At 47.0% G+C, this 17,800-nt stretch overlaps 1 protein-coding gene across 15 annotated transcripts in view; it reads right to left on the reverse strand.

The window, feature by feature from the left end:
• The window catches only part of ARVCF (ARVCF delta catenin family member), an 892,847-nt gene extending 877,575 nt beyond the window's left edge, over positions 1–15,272 (reverse strand). For 7 of the 15 annotated variants that reach the window (XM_073675659.1, XM_073675564.1, XM_073675598.1 and 4 more), the window contains exon 1: positions 15,074–15,271. The gene's annotated coding sequence lies outside the window, so the exon portion shown is untranslated. Of the gene's footprint in view, positions 1–15,069 lie in introns of all 15 variants that reach the window. The other 8 variants (XM_073675555.1, XM_073675650.1, XM_073675544.1 and 5 more) reach the window with 4 other exon arrangements.
• Positions 15,273–17,800: the final 2,528 nt, after the last annotated feature.

Here is a 17,800-nt window from a genome sequence, read left to right on the forward strand (position 1 = left end):
ACAAAGAAAAGTGGTTGCCCTTCTGCAAAGCAGAAATAAACATACATTGAGATGTACATCCAAACTAGCTGTTCTTCTCCTGAGGTTTCAATGGGAATGGAATGTGAGTTTATGAGATTTATTTAGATTAAGCCTGTATGTTTATGCCTGGACTTCTTTTGTGATTATATAGCTTTATGGAAATTTCTTGCATGTTTTTCTTCATAAAAGGGAATCTGTTAGCAAGATTATGCTGCCCTATCTGATTATTAGGTGCGCACATGCTGGAGGTGGGGTCCTTGATATTCATAAACGGCGGCATCCCTGGCCCACATATCATTAGCTGACAGCTTTCTCTGCCATTGTAGGGCACACTGCGTCTTCTTCCAGCGTTCTATGAGTGTGTACTCTACAAAAACCAGCATGTTAGGACTGTCCCAATGGGTACACTTTGTCGTGGTGGGATCGCATATTTATGCTTTTTCTATCAAAGTGGCGTTAACTTAGTACCCTATGTTATTTACATGTACTATTACTATTTACTTTCTATAGGGTACATGCTCAGTTTTATGTCTTTCTTGGGTTTTGTATTTCCACGCTGCGTCTTCTTCCAGCATTCTATGAGTGTGTACTCTACGAAAAATGCCAGAAAAAGCGCTCACCAATATCTCAAAAGAATATTCCTATTTATTTCTATGCAAAAACTATTTGCTGTTCATATATTCAGGCTTTTCAGGTAAACTAAACTCTTCAGGGTTTCAAAACCACCAAGAGATGAAAAGAAGTAACATGTCCATTCTTCAGGTCATTTCCGATAGGAAGATGTGTCTTTTTCAGTCTCCTAGAAGAGTTTTCACCTCAAAACACAAGACTACTATATTCATTACTTAACCCCTTCCCAACCGGTGTCACAGCATCTGTGACATGGAAATCGGTGCGTTACCGACCCATGTCAAAGAGTCTGTGACATGGAGGGATCGCGACCCTGCAGCGCGTGCGAGCGGGGTCACTCAGGTGTCACAGTTGCTGATGCAACTAGACAACCTGAAGTTGACCCCATGGGGGGTGGATTAACCCCCCCCCATACCTAGGACCCCTCCGATTGGCAGTTTCACTTTCACTTTAGTGAAACTGCCAATCGGAATGAATTAAATATTTCACCAATGAAAATTGGTGAAATATTTACAATCTGGGCATATAGCATCAGCCATTGGCTGGGAGGAGTGTCACCTCTGTCCCCCCCCCCAGATCTGATTGGGGCTAGTGTCCATGTGACGCTGGCCCTCCAATCAGATGTGGAGGGGGATGTTTACAATGGCTGACCAAACTCCCCAGCTTTCATCCCGTTCGTGGAAGCTGAGGAGTTTGGTTACCCGCCGATCTGCCGCCGCCAACGTCGACTCCAGACCCGCCGCCGCCAGCGATCTGCCGCCACCACCGATCCGCCGCTGCCCCCCATTGCCGCCGCTGTCACCGCTGGTAAATATTTCCCCCCTTGTCCGACTCCAGCCCCCACTTAGCCCCCGACCCCCCCCTCCATCCCTTACCACCCCCCCTTTCCACCCCAGTCCAATTTCCTACCGCTCCCTCTCCCACGTCTTCATCCACCGGCTGGTGCTCTCCTTCTGCCAGCCGGTGTAAGGTGATCACAGGCAGCAGCAGGCTCACTGTAAATCTCCTGCGCCTGTGATCACCCACCATCCCTCCCTGTGATCATCCCCCTGTCCCAGTGATCACCCCCCCGTCCCCAGTAATCATCCCCCCAGTTCCCAGTAATCATCCCCCCAGTTCCCAGTAATCATCCCCCCAGTTCCCAGTAATCATCCCCCCAGTTCCCAGTAATCAACCCCCCCAACCCAGTGATCAACCCCCCCTGCAGCTGCCAGCCTCCTACCCCCCTTGCTGCTGCCGGCTCCTGCCCCCCTTTCTGCCCCCTTCTGCCCCAGTGATCACCCCCCCCTGCTGCTGCTACTGCCGGCTTCCTGCCCCCCCTTTCTGCCCCCTCCTACGCCTGAGCGCGCCCCCTCCTGCGCCCCGTGTGCCTGAGCGCGCCCCCTCCTGCGCCCCGTGTGCCTGAGCGCGCCCCCTCCTGCGCCCCGTGTGCCTGAGCGCGCCCCGTGTGCCTGAGTGCGCCCCCCTCCTGGGCCCCGTGTGCCTGAGAGCGCCCCCTACACCTGACAGTCCCCTACACCTGACAGTCCCCTACACCTGACAGTCCCCACACGTGATTGCAGAAGTTTACACCAAGCACTCACACTATAATAAAGTTTTGATTTTTTTTTTTTTGCACACAGCACACAAAATGTCCCGCCCGTCCCGCTCAACCCAGTCTAGGGCGTACACAGCTGAGGAGGCATATTCCATTATTGCCTCAAAAGCTGATAGTGAGGGAGAGGACCCCACGTTCCTCTATTCCTCCCATTCTTCCTCCTCCAGTGACACCGAGCCGGCACCAAGACGACGTCAGAGGTCAAGACATCGTCCGGAGGCCGTGGAAGAAGACCCACAGCCATCTGTGAGTAACCCTCCACCTGGTGCTAGTCACGCCCAACCTAGCACCAGGGCCCCAGTGTGGACCCCCGTCCCTGAAAATTACACTCCACGGATTCCTGATTTCCTTCCCCAATCAGGAATCCAGTTTGAGACAGCAAATCTCAGGGAAATAGACTTTTTTCAAAGTCTATTTCTCTGAGGCCATTGTCAGTCTCATGGTGGAGCAGACCAATATCTACGCCCAACAATTTTTGGCTGCAAACCCAAATTCAATGTTTTCTACTTGGAGTCCCATTGACTCAGTAGAAATGTTGAAATATTGGGGACTGGTACTTCACATGGGGATTGTGAAGAAACCAGAAATCCGCCAATACTGGAGTACTGATATTTTATATAAAACTCCAGTGTTCGGAATGGTGATGACCCGCAAAAGATTTGAGGTCATTCACAAATTTTTACATTTCAGGGATAACGCGGACAGCCTTCCCCGTGATGACCCGAATTTTGACAGACTGTTCAAAATTCGTCCGGTCATCGAACACTTCAGCAACAAGCTTGCGGAAGTGTACGTTCCCCAAAGGCAAATTTCTGTGGATGAATCCCTCATCCACTTCAAAGGGAGGCTTCAATTCCGACAATACCTGCTCAGTAAGAGGGCGAGGTACGGAATAAAACTCAACAAGCTGTGCGAGAGTGCCTCAGGGTACACTCACAGCTTTAGAGTGTACGAAGGAAAGGATTCGAGGATCCAGCCCCCAGAATGTCCACCTGCTCTGAAGGTGAGTGGGAAAATAGTGTGGGATTTGATCCGCCCACTGCTTGATAAAGGTTACCATCTATACGTTGATAACTTTTACACAAGCATCCCACTATTTCAGTCCCTCTCTGCCAGAGCTACCGCCGCTTGTGGTACTGTGCGCAGAACCCAGAGGGGTCTCCCTTTGACACTAATTGAGCAGCCTCTCCCAAAGGGTGAGAGCCGAGCCCAATGTAGCGGCAACATGGTTGTGGTGAAGTTCAAAGACAAAAGGGACGTCTTTTTCTTGACCACAATCCATGGTACCGGCACCACGGCCACCACAGTTAGAGGTACCCCAGCACCGGTCCACAAACCGGACTGTGCCCTGGGGTACAACAAGCACATGGGGGGAGTTGATCTTTCTGATCAAGTCCTCCAGCCCTACAGTGCCATGCGGAAGGCGAAGGTTTGGTATAAAAAACTGGCCGTGCACATCGTTCAAGGCCAGACCACCAACACCTTCCTCAACTTTCAGGAGGCGGTGATAAAGGCCCTGATTTTTAGAGGTGAAGAAGAAGCGGGCCCCAGCACCCCTGGAACTCCAGTCTCCCGTGTGGTACCAGGGCAACATTTTTCCGGTGAGGTCACAGTTAGAAAAAGGTGCCGAGTCTGCCATAAAAGGGGCATAAGAAAGGTCACCCGTTTCCACTGTGAAACACGTCCTGACAAACCGGGACTGTTTGAATGAATGCTTCAAAATTCATCACGTCCCCGGACTAGCACATCCTGACCTTCCCTACAGAACTCACCCACACTAGCATGACATACACAACATCACAACTAGACCCCCCAGGGAACTTATGTAGATGGGTGGTGAGCATTGTGAACCCCCAGGTGCTTCACAAATGGATTTGGAAAAGTGAAAAAAAAAAATTTCCAGAAAAATTTTCTTTTTTCATTTTTACAGATTAATTTGTGAAGCACCTGGGGGTTCACAATGCTCACCACCCATCTAGATAAGTTCCCTGGGGGGTCTAGTTTCCAAAATGGGGTCACTTGTGGGGGAGCTCCAATGTTTAGGCACACAGGGGCTCTCCAAACGCGACATGGTGTCCGCTAACAAATTGGAAAATCGGCTCAAACTGTTAGCGGACACCATGTCGCGTTTGTAGAGCCCCTGTGTGCCTAAACATTGGAGCTCCCCCACAAGTGACCCCATTTTGGAAACTAGACCCCCCAGGGAACTTATCTAGATGCATAGTCTGCACTTTAAATCCCAAGGTGCTTCACAAATTGATCTGTGAAAACGAAAAAGTATTTTTTTTTTTTTTCCACAAAAATTTTCTTTTAGCCTAAATTTTTTAATTTTCACATGGGTAACAGGATAAAATGCATCCTAAAATTTGTTGGGCAATTTCTCCTGAGTACACCGATACCTCATATGTGGTCATAAACCACTGTTTGGGTGCACGGCAGGACTCAGAAGGGAAATTTTTGTAAATTTTGCTGGAAAAAAGATAAATTGCTGATGAACTTTGAACCCTTCAAACTTCCTACCCCCAAATTTTTTTTTTCCAAAATTTGTGCTGATGTAAAGTAGACATGTGGGAAATGTTATTTATTAACTATTTTGTGTCACATCACTCTCTGGTTTAGCAGAATAAAAATTCAAAATTTAAAAATTGCGAAATTTTCTAAATTTTTGATTTTTTCACAATTAAACGCAAATATTATCGACCTAAATTTAATACTAACATGAAGCCCAATATGTCACGAAAAAACAATCTCAGAATCGCTAGGGTCCGTTGAAGTGTTCCAGAGTTTTTACTTCGTAAAGGGACACTGGTCTTTAGGGTCAAAATAGGCTGGGTCCTGAAGGGGTTAATGGATGTCAAACAAGTCAGCAAATGCCAATAAAAAGATCCCAAAAATGTTGGAAAAAAAAAAAACATGGGCAGAAAAAAATGAAAAAACGCTTCAGGAAATGATCCAAAAAATTGATTAAAAAAAAAACAACAACAAAACACACTCATTATTAGAAAATGAAGCAAAAAAGCCAGAACAACTACAATTCCTGAAGCGTCTGACTTGAAAAACTGAAGTTTCTGACCACTGGAAAAAGACGCAGTGTGAACATACCCTTAGGGTATGTGCACACTAAATTTTTTGAGATTTTTTTTAGCATATCCTTTAACTAATCCTCCTTAAAAACTGCTTTAGAAACATTTCTAATTTATTTTTAAGGGAAATCCACTTTGTTGTTCATAATGAGGAGGTTTTTTTTTTAGCATTTTTCTCCTGAAGAGGGTTTGAAAAATACCTGATGGAAAAAAGAAAGTGTGCCACTTCTGTTAAGCATCTCCTGAAAGAACCTTCTCCAAACTGAGCACTGTTCAGTCAAGAGGCTGAAAAAAAAACACTACAGGAAAAAAAACTTTTCCAAAACCTCTTCAAAACTGCTTAAACAAAAAAAAAAAACTCTTCAAGAAAGAAAAAACTCCTCCCTAAAAAGGAGAGATTCCTGAAGCTTCTTGCTTGAACAGCCTCAAAGACTATGTTCATATATCCTTAGTACTCCACTGGTAGATAGCCATCATCGGAGATCGGAATTGCAGCATATAGTGAAAATGATGTAGTATATGCTACACTTTTCAAGTCCTCAAGGCAGATAAAAAAAAAAGAAAAGTAAAAATTAATACAATATTTGAAATAGAGTCTTTCCCCTTTTCTGAATACAAAAAATAAAATATTTGTTTTTACAGCATTCACAGGGATAGGTAAGTGTCAAGCTAGTTTTATAGGTCAGGTTGTTGTATGTGCAATAATGCCAAATATGTATTTTTATTTTATTTTTCATTTTGCAGGTTAACTTCTGAAAAAACAGAGTAACACAGGGACAGGAGGACATAACATAACATCTCTATCCAGTCCCTGCAGACTGTCCATTCCACTGCAGCCATTCCTCTCCTCCTTTATACTGGCTGAAGATGAGGAGTGAAGTGGAGATCAGTGATGAGCGCAAGTACTCGTTACTTGAGTCTGCCTAGGGTGCTCGGGTATGCACTGAATATCGTGGGTGCTGGAATGACATTTTCGAGTCCCTGGGGCCACATGTTTCTCGGCTGTTAGACAGCCACAAAACATACGGGGACTGCCTGATAAACAATCGCCACATGTTCTGTGACTGTCTAACAGCCGCAAAACATGCGGCCGCGGGGACTCGAACATCTCACTCGAGCACCCGCGATACTCAGTGCATACCCGAGCACCCTAGGCAAACTCGAGAGACGACCACTTGTGCTCATCACTAGTGGAGATCATAGCTGAAATATGGTCATTAGTATTGGTTAGTGAGTTGCCATACTGCAAGATTATATGAGCTACATTCTCAGGGTGAGAAAGGGTGAAAGTAGGATGGTAACATGTTGAACAGTCTGGTAGCACCAACTAAATGAGTTGGTTCAGTAAACTTTATTCTAACGCTAAATTCCCAAGATTAATAGATTCATAGAAATCTCATGCCCACTGAGCTTTTTCTTTTTATGCAGTGTAAACTGATCTGCGGTGCGTTTTCAAAATCCACAATATGTCAATTTCTCTTGCGGATAAACTGTGTTTTACGTGCAGATTCTCCCCATAGACCTGCATTACATGCGAAAAATCTGCAGTTAAAAAATGCATGTAATCCACACGACTGTATCAGTGAAATTTTGTCAAAGCCAAATATCAGAAGTATCAAAAACAAAACAGACTCATTTAAAACATGACATACCAAAATGACGAAAACCGCGGCGTTACAAATGTGATAAAAAAGCATGTAAATAAAAGCAAACACAATGGAAAAAATGCAAGTAACCTAATTTACCTAGAAAGTGCAGAAATGGTGCAGAATAAGTGTACATGATAATCTATGAACAATTAAGTTTTTATTTTTCACTGAGAATATTAACATTTTTTTAATAGCGATCTATGTACCTTTCAATGATGTTTTCAGGTTTTCAAAACTGGTCAGAGGGAAGGGATAAAGGTGTTACTTATCCCTCTGAACTCCTGCCGTTCTATTGATCTCCATGACTACATCCAATGCGTTAGTCACCTGACCCTGCAACCAATCATTGGCCTCGGTGGTCAGGTGACTGTAAGGATGACATGTTATCACTTCTAAACTTCCGGTCCTGGCAGAGCTCACTGAGGCTGGGAACCTAGAGCTGTTCTGGATAGGAGACTAATATTTATTTTATAACAATCTCCTTCTTTTCACCAGTTATGAAAAAGAGGTAAAAAAAAAACATTTAAGTGGTTATCTTGATGGGCTAGTCTTTTAGATTTCCATTATGGTTTAGACTACATAGGCTGAGACAATGCTGTAACACTGCCACGTGCAGTGGAGGATTAGACTCATTTGTCATTGACAACATACAGTTCGCCTATGAATTTCCTTCTGCAGTAAAATGGGCTCCGCTGATAATATGTTCAGTGATTATGACAAATGCAGAGCTGTTGTATTCGTTCTTTGAAAAAAAAAAAAAAAAAAAAAAGAGTCATATTTTTCATGTGTAAACATAGAAAAGTATATTGTATGGTGCAGCACACAAAACTAGTAGGAAACCATAATATCTATAAAACAGTAAATCTTAAAGGGAACCCTTTGCATTGAACATGAAGTCTAATCTGAAGCTGACCAGTTATGTGCAAAAAGCCCCAATAGAACTTGTGATTTCTTAATTAAAGGGAACCTGTCACGAACCATGGGCAGTATGAATCATTGCAGTCTGGTAGGTCTTTCTCTGAAACACTCTGCCATTGGTAAAGCTGACTGGGGACTACAGGGAGAGACCTGACTAGTGCGGTGCAGCCATCGGCAGGCTTCTGCCCCGCCTCACTCAAGCTGATTGACAGATCTCTCCCATGTGAGTGTATAAGTAACAACCTGTCAATCAACTAAAGCAGCGGTGGAAAAGCCGCTCGGGGGCGGTGAAGGACGGGTCATGTCTCTATAGTTCTAGGCCAGCTTTTCAAACTACGGTTTCTCTTAAGCATCTAAAGTTATATCTGGTTGCAATCACACAGCCAGGCTCTAAATCATGCTGCCCGTAGTTTTGGCAGAATGAATCTAGCGACAGATTTCATTAAAATTCATGCTCATCCTGAGCAGATAGTTAAGGGGGTGGTGCTAATCAGTGATTGATAGTAATACAGGGAAGGCTGTCAGTCATTGATTAGGGCTAAACCCCTTATCTGAGCCCAGAATGAGCTGTTATGTCAGGAATAAGACACAAGCAATGCTGAATCTTTTCCCACAAACCTATACATCATTCTGTTCAGCTCCCCCTTCTCTATTACGTTACCCATAGACTGAACAGAATTTCTAAACAGACAGGTAGCCATTAAAACAGGATGGATTATGACATCACATGCTACTAAGCAGCAATGATTACAGCAACAGAGGTCAATGTGTAGGCCTAGCCTTTTAAGTACCATAGAATCCATTCATTTTAAGATCCGCAAATGCAGACGATATACTGCTTTGTACTGATACTTGTACTGATATACTGATGCGTTGTCTATGTGACAGTGTACAAGGATTTGGGCTCATGCTAACTAGGTGCATTTCTGGACAGGTTCTGTTTGCTCAATGATCAGTCATTGTCAATGTAATCTAAATGGATATTAATATGCAGCAACGTTGCCCGATTGTCTGTTTACAGTGCGCATCCACAACGTTCTAACCCTGGATTCAATGGAAAGGTGACGTGCAGTATATGTCCAACAAATGAAGTGAATGGGATGGGAAATGGAAAAACTAATGCGGCTGATGACAACTTTTGCCATCCTCACATTTGTCATCTGAGAATGGAAGATATGCAAGTGTGAACATTCACTTTCTGCTCAGCTATATTGATCTTACAGAGAGACTAATAAAAGGGAGTCCATATAAACAGAAGTATCACCCAAAGCAATTATCATATATACTTGAGCATAAGCCAACCCGAATATAAGCCGAGGCACCTAATTTTACCTCAAAAAACTGGGAAAACTTATTGACTCGAGTATAAGCCTAGGGTGGGAAACGCAGCAGCTACTGGTAAATTTCCCCATCCTGGTAAGTATTGCCCACTCATCACCAATCCTGGTATGCATGGCCCCCTCATCCCCAATCCTGATATGCATGGCCCCCCTCATCCCCAATCCTGATATGCATGGCCCCCCTCATCCCCAATCCTGGTATGCATGGCACCCCTCATCCCCAATCCTGGTATGCATGGCACCCCTTATCCACAATCCTGGTATGCATGGCACCCCTTATCCACAATCCTGGTATGCATGGCACCCCTCATCCACAATCCTGGTATGCATGGCACCCCTCATCCACAATCCTGGTATGCATGGCACCCCTCATCCCCAATCCTGATATGCATGTCCCCCTCATCCCCAATCCTGATATGCATGACACCCCTCATCCCCAATCCTGGTATGCATGGCACCCCTCATCCCCAATCCTGGTATGCATGGCACCCCTCATCCCCAATCCTGGTATGCATGGCACCCCTCATCCCCAATCCTGGTATGCATGGCACCCATCATCCCCAATCCGGGTATGCATGGCACCCCTCATCCCCAATCCTGGTATGCATGGCACCCCTAATCCCCAATCCTGGTATGCATGGCACCCCTAATCCCCAATCCTGGTATGCATGGCACCCCTCATCCCCAATCCGGGTATGCATGGCACCCCTCATCCCAATCCCGGTAATCCAATTACAGACTTCATATTTATACAGCCGGTTCTACAGGCAAAGCAGAGGCCTAATAGGTTGTCACCTCACAGATTTATAAATGTCCCCAAATCCCTATGACTAGATCATTACACACCAACATTAATAGGCAACAGGCAGGAAAAAAAGACAAATTGAAACAAATACAAAAAGTTTATGCTTTATCGAACAAAAAGGTGAAAAACTATAATTACTAATATTATTATATAGTAGGAACAGACACAAGGAGCAAGATCAGATGCATCAGCTATACAGATGTAAGCAGAGCGGTCCCAGTAATTATTATGCGGCCCATTTGGTATTTAGATTTTAGAACTCAAATACAGTCCTGCGTGCATAACTTTTTCTTACGTTCTAATAAACAGAACCAAGACAGACCCCATAATAATCAATGGGACCCCTCTGTTACCATTTGCATAACTGATACAACAGATCAATTATTCAGTTTGCTCCTAAATTGGATCAGACAAACAGTTTCTAAACGGATTTGTGACCAGAGCCTTAAAGGAACCCGGTCAGGTCCGATAAAGCCATTAACCTGCACTGACTGACAGACGGCTCTGCACTGATGTATTACAGAGCCGGCTGTCAGTCGATGCCAGGACGTGCATCCATTCACCACAGTAATTGGTGACTATAATTGCTCCTGGCACATCTGTATGACTAAAAGCCGGCGGCTACTGGGAGGAATAAAGTTTATTTTCTCCCAGGTGCCGCACTTTCAGTACAGCAACCGGACACCTTCATAATGCTGTTAACCTGCAGATTAATCCTATAAATGCAGATTTATAGCGTTATTGGACCTGACAGGTTCCCTTTAAGTTATTACTTCTCTGTTGTTATATGTTAAAGGGGTTCTTAACCCTTGTCAATAAGCTGACTTTAAAGGGCTTGTCCACTACTTGGACAACCTCTTCTTAAATGCCTGACTCTCCAAAGTAAAACATGCAAAGTTTATAGGCATGTCCTGCACCGGCACCATTACAGCTATATCTGCGCCAGGTCCCCTGGTGTTCATATTAAATTGTTACGTCACGTGAGGACTACAGTCAATCAGCAGTCACTGACCAGCTGCTGCCCTTACTATTTTATCAGAGAGAACGTCCTCATTGACGGAGTATTGATGAGCAGCAGTCAATCAGCGACCACTGATTCTAATGTCACGTAAGGCCTGCAGCCCATGTGCATTGGAAAACCTGAACCTGTCGCAAATGTCGTGGGAACAGCGCGGATGTGGGAGGGGAGTATAAGCTTTTCTTACATTCTTATTCATTTATTTTCATTATTTCACTTGGGGGACTCGTACTTAAGAAGTGATTGTCCAAGTTCCCTGCAGCGCCACCATATGCTGGAGAGGTCCTCTAGAGCAGAGGTCCCCAACCGCCGGTCCGCGGACCAGGACCGGGCCGTTGGGGTTTTTCAGCCGGTCCGCGGGGAGAGGGGGCCCCTCCAGCCTCCAGCAGGGCCGCCATCAGGGCATGACTGCCCTGACTCCAGTATGGGGCCCGGCCGGTAGGAGCCCCCTCGGAGCCCCCCTCTTGTGCGTCTCTCTGCTCATGGGGCCCCCGGCCGCATGCTAAGCGCCGGGTCCGGGACATCTTAGCGCTGCGCTGCTGCGGCAGCACCTTCATTATTCCCCTGACTTCCGGTCATGTGACGGCGCCGTCACATGGCCGGAAGTCAGGAGAACCTGGTGTCAGCGATTTGGACGAGCGCCAGGATTCTGCAGGGATCGCATGGGGGTAAGTATAACAAGTTTTATTTTTTTTTAAATACAATTAACTAGGAGTGGGGGGAATGGGAGATGCACATGGGGGGAGGGGAGAGATGAGAGATGCACATGGGGGAGGGGAGAGATGAGAGATCCACATGGGGGGGAGGGGAGAGATGAGAGATGCACATGGGGGAGGGGAGAGATGAGAGATCCACATGGGGGGGAGGGGAGAGATGAGAGATGCACATGGGGGAGGGGAGAGATGAGAGATCCACATGGGGGGGAGGGGAGAGATGAGAGATCCACATGGGGGAGGGGAGAGATGAGAGATCCACATGGGGGGAGGGGAGAGATGAGAGATGCACGGGGGGTGGATGAGAGATGCACGGGGGGTGGATGAGAGATGCACGGGGGGTGGATGAGAGATGCACGGGGGGTGGATGAGAGATGCACGGGGGGTGGATGAGAGATGCACGGGGGGTGGATGAGAGATGCACGGGGGGTGGATGAGAGATGCACGGGGGGTGGATGAGAGATGCACGGGGGGTGGATGAGAGATGCACGGGGGGTGGATGAGAGATGCACGGGGGGTGGATGAGAGATGCACGGGGGGTGGATGAGAGATGCACGGGGGGTGGATGAGAGATGCACGGGGGGTGGATGAGAGATGCACGGGGGGTGGATGAGAGATGCACGGGGGGTGGATGAGAGATGCACGGGGGGTGGATGAGAGATGCACGGGGGGTGGATGAGAGATGCACGGGGGGTGGATGAGAGATGCACGGGGGGTGGATGAGAGATGCACGGGGGTGGATGAGAGATGCACGGGGGGTGGATGAGAGATGCACGGGGGGTGGATGAGAGATGCACGGGGGGTGGATGAGAGATGCACGGGGGGTGGATGAGAGATGCACGGGGGGTGGATGAGAGATGCACGGGGGGTGGATGAGAGATGCACGGGGGGTGGATGAGAGATGCACGGGGGGTGGATGAGAGATGCACGGGGGGTGGATGAGAGATGCACGGGGGGTGGATGAGAGATGCACGGGGGGTGGATGAGAGATGCACGGGGGGTGGATGAGAGATGCACGGGGGGTGGATGAGAGATGCACGGGGGGTGGATGAGAGATGCACGGGGGGTGGATGAGAGATGCACGGGGGGTGGATGAGAGATGCACGGGGGGTGGATGAGAGATGCACGGAGGGGGATGAGAGATGCACGGAGGGGGATGAGAGATGCACGGAGGGGGATGAGAGATGCACGGGGGTGAGAGATGCACGGGGGTGAGAGATGCACATGGGGGGGTTATGTTTACACAACTTTGTTGCCTTATGAAGGGCGGGGGGGGGCCCCCAAAAATTTCTTGCACAGGGGCCCACTACAGTCTGTGTCCGCCCCTGGGATGAAGTAAATGCAGCTGAACAGCAGCTGTCAGGACAGCTGCCCTGTCCTGCTGCAGGGCGTGATGGGGCCTCAGTGATGCGGCTCCTGGCACAGCACATTATGTGGGGCTCCTGGCATAGCTCCTGGCGGGGACCTGGTCTACACTATATGATAAGTATGCACTAAACTCCAAATCCCTCCATTACCCCGCCCCCATATGACCAAAGCCCCGCTCACCCCACCCACTCCTTGCTGGGCCATGGAAAAATGATCTTGCTTCAAGCCGGTCCCTGGTGCAAAAAAGGTTGGGGACCACTGCTCTAGAGTCTAGAGCAAAAGAAGCTTATTGTAGTCTCTAAGAGATAAAGATCCTGCACATCATCCCCCTTTATTCAGTCAGAATTGTCTAATAGGATATATAAAAATAAACTAGAGAACCCCTTTAAATTCTGTGAGTTTTAACCGTTGGATGGACAAAGCGCACATAGCTAAGAATACATACTAGTCTTGTGTAGTTACCAATGGGATCTTCTAGAGAAGCTCGAATGCAATCCAATGGGATCTTTGATAAGGACCAGCATTGTAGAAACTAGAGGCACCTGGGACCATTCATGGCCAGATGTCATTTTCTACATCTGGAGACAGGCAGACTTATAATAGAAAAAATGAATGAAACCTACTAGTACTGAGAGTGACGGCTTCTACAGCTTAACACTACGGTGGCATGACCCCACTGAGGCAACGTTTACAGGCAAACCTCAATCCTAATCCTAAAACCGGTAAATCCTCCATAACCCCGCCTGTGTTTATGAGTGTGTATGATACAGCGGGTCACCATGCCAAGCACCATTACTGTAGGGAGAGCAGCATCCCACACTACATACATGTAATATCAGCACACATGAAGAATCAGCACATACATGTAATACCAGTACACGCATGTAATACCAGCACACACGCATAATACCAGTACATACAGGTAATACCAACACTACACAGCTGGAATAGCAATAAATATAATACCAGCACCCACCAGTAATACCAGTACATATAATACTAGTACAAAACATATAATGGCAGTAATTATATAGATTTTTTTTTTTATCACAAGGACACACACATAATACCAGTACATATACATAATACTAGTAGATATAATACCAGTACATATACATAATACTAGTAGATATAATACCAGTACATATACATAATACTAGTAGATATAATACCAGTACATATACATAATACTAGTAGATATAATACCAGTACATAAATACAATGCCATTGCATATATATTACCAGGACACACACATAATACCAGTACATATAATAACTGGCTGTACATACATATAATACCAGTACATATAATAACTGGCTGTACATACATATAATACCAGTACATATAATAACTGGCTGTACATACATATAATACCAGTACATATACACAATACCAGTAGATACATATAATACCAGTACATATACACAATACCAGTAGATACATATAATACCAGTACATATACACAATACCAGTAGATACATATAATACCAGTACATATACACAATACCAGTACATACATACAATACCAGTAGATACATATAATACCAGTACATACATACAATACCAGTAGATACATATAATACCAGTACATATACACAATACCAGTAGATACATATAATACCAGTACATACATATAATACCAGTACATATACACAATACCAGTAGATACATATAATACCAGTACATATACACAATACCAGTAGATATATATAATACCAGTACAGGTAATATCTGCACATACATCTAACACATTAGATATAAACACACCAGTAATCCCAGTACGTGTAATCCCAGCACACACATGTAGTATCAGCACATCCATGTCTCCCAGTCATCCCTCTCCAGCCATGCCATTCCGCTCATTCTCCGCTATCTGCCGCCGCCCGCACCGTTTCCATTGCCGCCCCATTCCCGGCCGCTCTTTACCTACAGTCAGCTGTCGGGTCCCCACAGCAGAGCCGTCCCCAGGGTGTCGTATTCTCCACACGGGTGGGTTCCGCTCTCACGGCGGCCCCGGAGCTCGCTGTTATTGTCCTGTCAGCACCGCCCAGGCCGGGCCCGCCCCCTCCTCCGGGAGAACAGCGAGCTGCCGGTGAAAGGCGGAGCTCCGAGCGGCATCACTAATCAAATGGGTGGGATTTCGCCGCCGCTAATTACCTTACATCGCTGTAATATCCCGCCCACTTGTCGCTATGGTGTCCAGAACAGTGCAAGCTGCTGATGTGGTGAGCCCGCCTCCTTTACCTAGCAACCCCAATAAAACAGGAGATATTTAAGCTGTGTATTTCGCTGAGGAGCTGATTGGCCACTGTAACTGCTAATCATATCATAGCCGTCTGTGATTGGCTGGTAGAGTGTAATTCTTCTGGTAATGCTGTATGGAGATAATGCAGAGATGCGTGGAGCTGGCCTCTGTTTTATAGTTGTTTTCTCTCCGGTGACATAACATGAAGGTTCTAGAATTCTCCATGGTAAAATGACATGAAAAATCAGTGTGTAATACACTATAGTAGATACATTCTAGGCTCTGCCATTAGGCTATGTTCACACCATCGCATTTTTGGATCAATTGCTGTGTGTGAAAAAACTGACCTCACACGGACGGCGCTAAGATCAATGTAATTGAATAGGGTTGTTCATATGAGCGTTTTTTACATGGACCAAATGTCCCTGTGGCGCCCCTGAGGGTTCAGTCGCCACAGAGGTACTGTATCTCACCCAGAGGTGTGGTGTCTCCTTCTCTCAGGTAAGGAGGGAGTGCTGCCCGGAACCCCAACACCTGCACTCAACACTACACTACTCCAGGCCGGCTGGAAGGGCATTATGCACTTCATTTGCTACCCTGTCCCTGGCTGGATTGGGGGGAACCAGTAGTGGGTGTGGGTGGAGGACGCAGAACAGGGGAGAACTTGAATAGGAGGTGTATATAAAGGGGAGCCATCTTAGTTAATAAGGACAGTCAGTGAGTAGTGAGGAGACGAGGGGAGCAGAGTCTCTTCAGGAGCTCTGCTCCATAATTGGGGCCTGGTAAGAGGACCAGGAGGGGAGCAGAGGAGAAAGGCTCCGGTAACAAAAGGGATCCCAGGGGGTACGGTGAGTGCAGGACGGCACCCGTACGCCCGAATCTGCCAAGAGTCAAAGGGATCAGGCCGCAAGAAGGGAACCGGTCCCTGGACCAGCCATGTTACTCCAGGTCTCGGCTGGGAAAACCGGAGGCTTCTGCACTTCCATGGTGCAGTCGCCACAACCTCACCCTAGCCGCCGTGAAGGGCACCAAGTAGGTCTGGGAACTCCAGGTTGCCCGGAGGGATCTCAGAGTACCCGATCAGGACTTTGTGTGGGGAGCGCAGGGCAGCAGGGAGAAGACCCAGCGGGGGAAGTCGGTCAAGGAAGGAACATAAAGAAAGGGGGTCCCGTTAAGTGCTTCTAATATACCTGAAGGAGTGCTGAACCCCTGTCTGGCAAACGCATTGCGACGCGGGAGTCTGACACCTGGAGAGTGTACCTGAAGAACCTTAAAGAACTGTGAGTAAATTCGGATGACTGCACTCTGCTGTCTCTGTCTGTTATTTCCACCACGCCACCGCGCCTGCACTACAACGCCCAGCATCACCATCTGCAACTACACTGCCCCGGGAGCCCGCTCTGTCTGTGGGGAGCAGAAACATCCCAGCTGCCATCCCATCACCCCCGGAGGTCTGCAGCAGCGCCGGTACTCATTACCGGGAACCACAGGTGGCGTCATGAAACAAACTGTTAACAAAACCCCCTTTTAAAGAGTGACCCCAGGGTACGGGCCCGGGAGCCGACTGCCGTGACATCCCATAGAAGGCCAAGGCCCGGGTACCGAGTGTCCCCCCCATATCCCCCTGGGCGAGTCATCCGCGTGAAAAATCGCAGCATACACCAGTCTCTTCCATATTTCGGATGAGTATCCTCCATTCACGTCTATGGGTGCATAAAAAAAATCGGATCCCATACAGATCATCCATATAGCATTTGATTTTAACACATGCATTGCCATTATTATCATAGAAAACTGTATTTGGACGGCACAGTGGGTATCACTAACTTTGCAGCATGGTGGCTCAGTGTTAGCACTGTAGCTTTGCAGAGCGGTGACTCAGTGGTTAACACTGTTGTTTTGCAGTGCTGAGGTCCTGGATTTAAAGGGAACCTGTCATGTCAGTTGGAGCATGTAAACTGCCCGCAGGTTGTTAGTGATGCAATGTGCTTGCGCAATGTGTATTGTAAAGCCGCGCGTGCGCAGTGACAATCGGCTTGCAGTGACGATCAGGTCCCACGCTCTCAATTGCGTGCAAGGGAGCCGATCGTCACTGCGCAAGCAAGCCGATTGTCACGGCAATACGCGGCTTTACAATACACATTGTGCAAGTGTGGGTGACAGCACACAGTGCGCAAGCGCGGGACCACGACAAGCCTATTCATGTGACGTCGGCGCAAACCAGGGACAATTCAAATTGAGTGGGCGGACTGAATACAGTAATAAACTCCCCTATGATTAATGAGCAGGTATGATATACTGTAAGTATATAAAGTGGATTTTACAAAAGATTATAGCGACGATTTTAATGCAAAAATCGTGTTAGTGATGCACATTGCATGCTCCAACTGACATGACAGGTTCCCTTTAAAT

Source organism: Phyllobates terribilis, unplaced genomic scaffold, assembly GCF_046119375.1.
Source record: "Phyllobates terribilis strain yellow unplaced genomic scaffold, ASM4611937v1 Scaffold_1__5_contigs__length_1240528914, whole genome shotgun sequence".
Lineage (NCBI taxonomy): Eukaryota > Metazoa > Chordata > Amphibia > Anura > Dendrobatidae > Phyllobates > Phyllobates terribilis.